Source organism: Heterocephalus glaber, unplaced genomic scaffold (genome assembly GCF_053883595.1).
Source record: "Heterocephalus glaber isolate CG9 unplaced genomic scaffold, H.glaber_assembly_v1.0 deba00001442, whole genome shotgun sequence".
NCBI classification, from domain to species: domain Eukaryota; kingdom Metazoa; phylum Chordata; class Mammalia; order Rodentia; family Bathyergidae; genus Heterocephalus; species Heterocephalus glaber.
Genome location: NW_028258296.1, coordinates 6,586,190 through 6,594,467, shown reverse-complemented (window position 1 = coordinate 6,594,467; position 8,278 = coordinate 6,586,190).

Below are 8,278 nucleotides of genomic sequence, written 5' to 3'. Positions count from 1 at the left end.
ATGAACACAGTTTCTTTTTCTGATATTGGATGGTCTCTTGGTGCATATTTGCTGGTTTTCTTTGCCCTTGAGAATGTATGACATTTTTATGTTTCTTGTTGTTATTGCTCTTGATCTTATGGGAATACAGGCCCATGGATAGTTATTTTATGCTTTGGGTTACAATTCAATACTATATTATTTATTTTGGTACAAATTCTATTAACTTTGGCCATTAGATGCTTTTTCCATTGGCCTCCATATCTTTTTCTTTTAATTTCCCAAACTGTCTTCTTATAGCTTTTTAATTAAATTCATTTTAACTTATACATGAAAGCATAAAAGTTGTGCATATTAATGGAGTATGAGGTGATGTTTGCACACTTTGCTTTAAATGATTTGCATAGTGTTTAAATTGGGTTAAATATGGCTATATATTCAAATATTTATCATTTCTTTCTTTTTAAAAAATTATGATTCTTTTTACGTCAGGAAATTTGGGATTGAGTCATGGCCATTACATGCTATGAGAGAAGAACTCTGGATTCTGCTATAGTCTTCTGAAAAAGGTTGGTGTTTTTCTTTTGGGATAAAATTAAGTTTATTAGACTCAAAATTTTAAGTCTTTCCTTCTCTCTGGTTGGTAGTTGACATTTTTGTTGAAATGCAAAGGTTTTTCATATATGCATGATTCAGTGGTCAACCTGAGACTGGGCTGGCTTCCTCGTGGCTTAATGAGTCCATCTCCCCCATTCCCCCTTCAGCACTCACCCTTCGCTTTAGGTGCACGTGAGTGCTGGGCCTCTTTCCCTGTGACTCCGGCCTGAAGGGTGTTGGGTCTTCCATCTCTACTAGACTTTTAGCCAGCCATGTCCTCATAACCAAGTTCTTCTGCCTGTCTTCAAGACAAAACCATAAAGCACAAACAAAACCAATCCCTGGAAATTCACACACTTTTAGTTACTTTTCAAAATTTTGATCCCCCTCATAATTTTCCTGGTTTTGTTGCTGTTGTTATTGCTGTTGTGCTTGGTTGTTTTACTGACAAATACAATTTTGTATTTTCATTATATGTTAACACTTGTTAGTATATCCAGCTCTTAAAAATTGAACAATTAAAAACATAATATAACCTTGGATAACAGAAGCCGAAAATTTCCTTCACAATTTATCAAGTGCTCTAGAATCTCATCAACATTAAATTTAAATGTAGTATTTGTGGCCTATTTATAACCAAAGTTGATTTAATATCAAATTCTACTTTGAGGTTGAGACACCAAACCTAAACCACTATCTGAATTACTCAGTTTAAATATAGAGATGATGCTGGTCTTCGTATTTATATTTAGATTGGTATCAGTGATCTTCAATATTCAACTTTTTTTAATAACAAGAAAAGCTACCAGTACTATTTTTAGGATATCTTTAATCAGCCAAACCAATGAAAAAAATCTATTTGAGTGATGTTCTTGCAAGTATGGATGCCACATTCATTCACTTATTCATTCTAAAGTATTTACCCACTAGGCCCTGTTGAAGATGTTTTTCATCTTGCATTAGACACTGTATTGCTCTTAGTCCTCATAATTATTCAAAGTAGTTTGCATTTCCCTCATTTTACACATGAGGAAAGGGAAACTCTGAAGAGGATATGTGTAATTAAAAAAATAAATTATTTGACTTACTCAAACATACTCTGTAGATTTGCATAAAGTCAAGATTTACATAAGGTAAATAAATATCTTATAATAGTGAGAAAAATTTCTGACAGCAAGTAAACTAGGAGTGGAGTAAACAATTGAGACGACTTTTTTCATATATTCAAGTATCTGAATATAGCCTGGTAGTGTGGGTTCAGTTGTTCATAGATATCAAAACCATATTTCTGAAATCCACTTGGTCTGTCTCTTACCCCCAGCTACATGCATCATTTCCATATTCCAAGAAGAAGAAAGCAGTAGCGGCAGTAATCCAGTCCCTCTGACCTGGAAAGCAAGAGATTTCCTGGCAGTCATGCCAAAGGATTTCTATTTGTGCACCAAGATGTATAGCAGACAACTACTTCTTACTTGCAAAATAATCTGAGAGAGCAAGTAGTTATTCCTCAGCTTCTATGATAGGTACAGCAAGGGGAATGAGAGTAGGGAATGGGTGTTTGATTTTCTACACACTGAAATGAAAAAGCATCACAATATTTATCTAACGCTATTGGCTATAAGATGCTTCTCATTTAGGATGAGATTATGTCCGGTTGAACCCACTATGGAATGAAAATATTGTATGTCAAGAATGTATTTAATATACCTAACCTACCAATAATCATAGCCTACCCCTACTTTAAACATGCTCAGAACTCTCATAGTTGGCACATTTATCTAACACAAAGCTTGTTTTATAATAAAGTGTTGGTATCTCTTGTAATTTATGGAGTACCTGCATCTGAAGAGCTCTGACAACACAGTGCACTGCAGCTTATCAGCGGTTTGCTGTGGTGATCCTGCAGCTGCTCAGGAGCTGTGGCCCACGCTGGCTCGCGGTCTCTACTAAGCGTCACCCAAGGTTATCATTCTGTATATTGAAGCCCAGAAAAAAATCAAAACTCAAAGTGAGGTTTCTGCTGAATTCATATGGCTTCCATACCATTCTAAAGCTAAAGAAAATGGAGGTTAAACTACCATACACCAAGGGCGATCTGTTTTTCATGACAGGAACACTTGCAGACAATAGCAAAATAACAAATAGCATGTCAGTCTGGAAAAGAGCTTGCCAATGTGTGTGTGTACACGTGTGTGTGTGTGTGTGTGTGTGTGTGTGTGTGTGTATGTAAGAATAAAAGCAATAGGACCAATATCTGGAAACTGTATGAAAAACATAGACATAAGAAACAGGATTAATGAAGAATAAAGTTAGTGTTTATATATGACAGTTTATTTACAATCCAGTAAAAGTTACAGACACTCACAGCTTCCCCATGCCTGACTACTTTGATAGATACTCTTAACTTGATATTTAGGTTCCTTCAGTATTTTACTTCTTTAAATTTTTCAAACCTATGCTCCAGCCACATAGGCCTAAACTACTCTTTAGATGTGCCCCGTATTTTTGTGTCTTATTCATAACATTCTCTGTCCCAATGGCATTTTATATTTTCTTGTTCTAACTCATGACATCTGCTATTCAAATCCTTAGGCATCTTCTGCACCTTGTCTTAGGTGACAGCTTCTCCATGAACACTTTTGAATCTCTCCATCTGAATGTGAACATTCAGACAACTTATCTTTCATAAGACTTTATTAAAAGTATTATTTATATGATACCGTTCTTGCAGTACATTTCTAAGAATTTTACAGTGGATTTTCTTCTAATATAATTCATTTTAAAATCAGATGAAAGGTTTTTGTTAAGGTCTAGGAGCATGTATTTTAGAAGAGAAGAATCTTGCAGCTTAATTAATAACTACAGGTCAATCTCATATAAAATTTATCTATCATGGGCATAGAATCTATCATTTCCCTGTTACATGTGGGTCTTGCATAAAATCTAGCTACTACCCTTTGGACCAAGATTAAGGTGCTATCAATTCCTTATTAAATATGTTATTCTGCTGCAGTGCAGTGTTGACATCTACACTATGTTCAATAGAAGAGTCAATTACAGTAATGCTCTTGATATTGAACCACTACACATGACCTTTCCTTGAAAACAGCAGCTCAAATTGGATCTCCTCCTGCTAAACTAGTTCATTCTTTGATCTGCACTGATTGCTTGGCATTAAGTCTATCAATAGCATTTAGAGTTTATCATATGCTTCTGGAGCTCATACAATATTCAGCATGGTTTTATTACATGATTATTTTGCTGTGCTACCAAAGCCAGCAGGATGGAGGTGTGGCAGAGTGGAGAATGTTTAATGACATAGCTCAGTGTGTGTCAGGGCATCCATATTTCTTCCCAACGGGGGAGCCACTAATGTCATAAACAGAAAATTAAAAATCAGCTCTTTTCTAGGAAAAGTAAAGTTCCCTCCTGTTGTTGCAATTGTGTCGAAGACAGAGGCAACTGGAGGAGAAATACACATGCACAAAATAGTGCTGGAAAGCACAGCAGGATGCATGCAAAGTCTTTTTCGGAGAGTAAATACAGGACCAGTATTGGGAATATTTACCATGGAGTTCGCCTCAGATTTCCTTGTGTACTTTGTATTTTTCACTTTGAAGTCACAATGTAGCACAACAGCATTTTATAAAGTAAATTATTTAGGTATAAACATCTAATCCTCAATTTTCAAAAGCCTAAACTCTCAAGAACTCAGGTACAAGAGGCCATGGATGATAGATAACCTTGAACAGATAAACAAACAGGCATCTACCTTATGTCTCCACCCAGAAGAAACTAGATGGAGTTTGTCCTGAAGAGGCAGAGAAGGTTGAGAGAGGAAACAATCAACTTAGTTTGTTACTTTTTCAAAAAGTAGATTTGTGCCGTGCTCCTGACCTGCTACATACAGAGCTATTGAGGAAGGAGAAAGGAGGCTTTTCTTAATGAACTTGATGAAACGAAGAGGATTTGTAACTCTGACCCCAAGGAAGAATCTACAGTAACCACACATCAAATGTATTCATAGAGCAAAAGCTAAAATTAAGGCAGTAGGCTCAAAAGTAGAGGTGCAAGAGGTTTGCATAGACAGATGTGCTTTGAGTGCAGTGCACAGAATATATCGTTTGTACATGGGCAGCAGTATGGCCATGACACAGGGATTAGTGCCATGAATTTAGAACATGGGGTCTGGGTGGATCTGTAGTATGTGTGAATGGCTGCTAGACTAGAAATAATATGTAGATTTTGTTGTGTTATCCCACTCCTTCCATGACAACCAGAGTGCTACCTAATGTTTTATTCATCAAGGATTTGGCTTTTCAATTTCTGGAAGAATACGTGTTTAAAATAAATTAAAGCCAATAATATAAACCATAATGTTCCACTTCTTACACACTTTGATTTGTGGCTTGCCCAAAATATACAATTTATCATTCATAAGGACTTGGTGTGCCTCCTGAACTTTAAAGAAATGTAATACACGTTTTATATGGAGAAATGACAATCAGATACAATGTATCAATATTCCAATGTGAGTGAACTTAAACATGAGCATCCTGTAACTCGGAATACAGACTATGAAGTTAGAAGGCTGGAGAGTAGAAGATTAGAATAGAGACACAAATTGCATTTTTGCCCTTTTGTTAAAATGGTCAATTTAGCATTTTTATTGTAACTGAGATATATGTCATTTGATGTAAGAAATATATACTGATATATAGTAAAATGAATTGACTTCTATTTCCACATCATGAATTTGGTTATTCTGAACAAATCATTTTGTTTTCATATGTCATTAACAATTTTGAGCATTGTTACTGATAGATATTTGACAAAGTATCTCTCATCTGCTTCTCCAATCAGGAATGGACAAAATAAGTTAACAACACCCCTTACTTACCAAATGTACAAAGACTTCTGAATTTGCTGAGTAGTACATATCCTTCCAAGAGGACTTGTGCTTAAATAGTGTAACATAGATGTTAAGGTAACCTGACCTTCCGATTGTATTTGGGTGGATACAACTTCCTGTAAATCTTTATATATCAAATACCTGTTTGCAAACAAGCAGAGTCCATTGGAGAAAGCTGTTATTATTCCATCTACCTCTCAACCCTACTCGAATGGTACACTGAAAACAGAACAAAAACTTCCTTTGGGTCCTCCATGTGGAAGCCTGATGTTCTCTTAGAAGTATTTAGTGTTCAGTTGAGAGGAGGAGGAAAGAAATCAATGTTTACTTAATGCACTTCTCTACCTAGAACATGAAATGTGTGTCAGTATAAAAATGAAATTTCAAAGTGAAAAAGGAATAAGTGGAATAGAATAGACTGTCCTGCATGTTTAAATGCCTCATATAAGAAGATCTCAGAATAAACAGAGTAATATGCTACACAGCACATAGTACATGTATTTAAACCAAGAAGGTATTAACGTAGTACTGAAGGTGGCTGGTTTGTTTAGCTGAAGTACGCATTGCCAGCTAAAACTGATTTTCTTTATATTCTGAATGGAATGGAATAAAATAAAATTTATTTTAAAAAACAAAAAAATGGAGATAAATAATTTTGAACTAGTTTTCATATTTGGTGTATGGAGAAACCTTTCAAAAAACATTGAGACCTGTTAAACAAAGGAAAATAGCATCTTAAGGGTTGTTGTTACTGTCTCTAGTGTAAGTACAATTTCAAAGGCTATTGAAAACATACAGGAAATGTATTGTGGGGTGAAAGTTTGGGGTCAGAATTTGTAGTCAGCTTCTAAATTCTAGGGCGAGCAAATGGGGCTCTTCTGTAATGAACAGGATGGAAGCTCCGGAAGGTCAAGTGAGGGAGAGGAGTTTGCTACCCTAAGTTCCTGCTTTGTGTACGTCTAGAAATCTCAGTCCTAAGTGTCCTACACAAACATTTCTCATACTTCCTCTTACAGGCTTCCTCCTCTTTCATGGGCGTGACTTTCTGTGTCTGACATACATTGGTAACAAGATATCCCTGCTACCAGTGTCCCGGACTCCTACAATCCACTCTGCTTTTCCTTAGTCACCTGCCTGTTTGTTATTTCACTGAAGAAGGAGGTGGGGCCTTTGCCTGTTTAGTGTAAGGGCAGAGGTGATCTGACCAGGTTAGGGAGGAAAAGTAGAAAACGATGTCACTTGACTGTGTGGGATGGCAGAGAACCTGAAGAAGGACATATTATTCTTTTTTTTTAACCCCTCCCGCTTCCTTTTCTCCTGTGCCCCTTTTCTTCCTATTTCACATTATCTATTATGCATTTTGATTCTTATTTACACTTTCAGTTTCTCACACTAGAGAAACCATTTGGTATTTACACACGTGTGTCCTATTTATTTCACTAAAGAGTATGGCCTCAATATGCATCCATTTAGCTATAAATGTGTCTAGTTTCTCATTCTTTATGGCTGAGTAATACTTCATTTTATAAAACAAAACACATTTTCTTTACCCAGGGTCCAGTTGATGGGCACTTGGGTTGCTTCCACATTTTAGCTATCAGGAATTGTGCTGCTATGAACATACTCTTTAAGGACGATGCTACAGGAGTAAATAGCAGAGCTGCATTGTAACCAACAGCCCCAGAGTGTGGGGCTGGCTTGCCATCTGGTAGAGGTGTAACCCTGAGGTGATCTTTGCAAGTCACATAAACTGCCTGGGCCTCAGATTCCTGACGAGTAAAATTAGGAGTCTGGGCCAGATGAACCCTAGGATTGTTGTTAGTGCTTTTTGCAATAAGATGCTTTTATTTTTGCTTTGAATTCTGTCAGGTGAATTCTATTTGAAAAATAATATAGGTCACTTTTGGGTGTGTTTCTCTGTCTCTGAGCTGGGCTGGTCGTCTTGTTTGGTAGGGACCTGATAGACTATCAGTGCTCCTAGAAAATGTTTACACATTCCAGAGAAATAGCTTATTTTGTGGAACAAATCAAGGTCTTAGACATGTCTCCCAAACTGTGATGTGTATTTATTGCCCTCTATTGCTACCCATCTCTTTGGTGAACACTAAATATGTTCTTTTCCCACCTGATTAAATGTCCCTCATTTCTCCAGTCACTGCCAGAGCTTCAAGATCCCTCGGGCCTATGTCAAGATTTCCGTAAAAATGTTCTGTTCTTGAAACTGATCTCTAATTAATTGGTAGCTCTATGGTTGAGTGCTTCTGCTAAAATTCAGGAAACTTCACCGTCAATGGACGAAGCCTAGGAGATTCATTTGCATTTTAAATCCAGGATACACTGTCATCATTTCCAGGGCAGGAGATTATCATCTGACAAAGACACTGTGACAAAGTTTGGGTGATTACAAAGCATACAACTCTAGAACTGGTTACACAAAGGGAAGAATGGCCTCATTATTGTTGGATATATGATGCCATTAAATTCTTGGAGAAATGACATCCATCACAGTTAAAATAAAAGATAATTAGGGGAAATGTTTTTCTAATTTGTACTTTAAGATGCTGTCACATATGCAATACTGACGAGACTGGACTTAAATCTGCATAAATCTGCATAAATCAATACGACAGGAGGGCATTCTGGCAAAGGGGGGGACACTTGCAATTTCTACTACACTAAAGACTTCCTAATGGATATTTGCAACCAAAATGCAAATTCCAAAATGACTAAAGGAGGATGATCTTTACATCCCTTTCATAGAATTACTGATCTCTAGGATCATCTCTGACA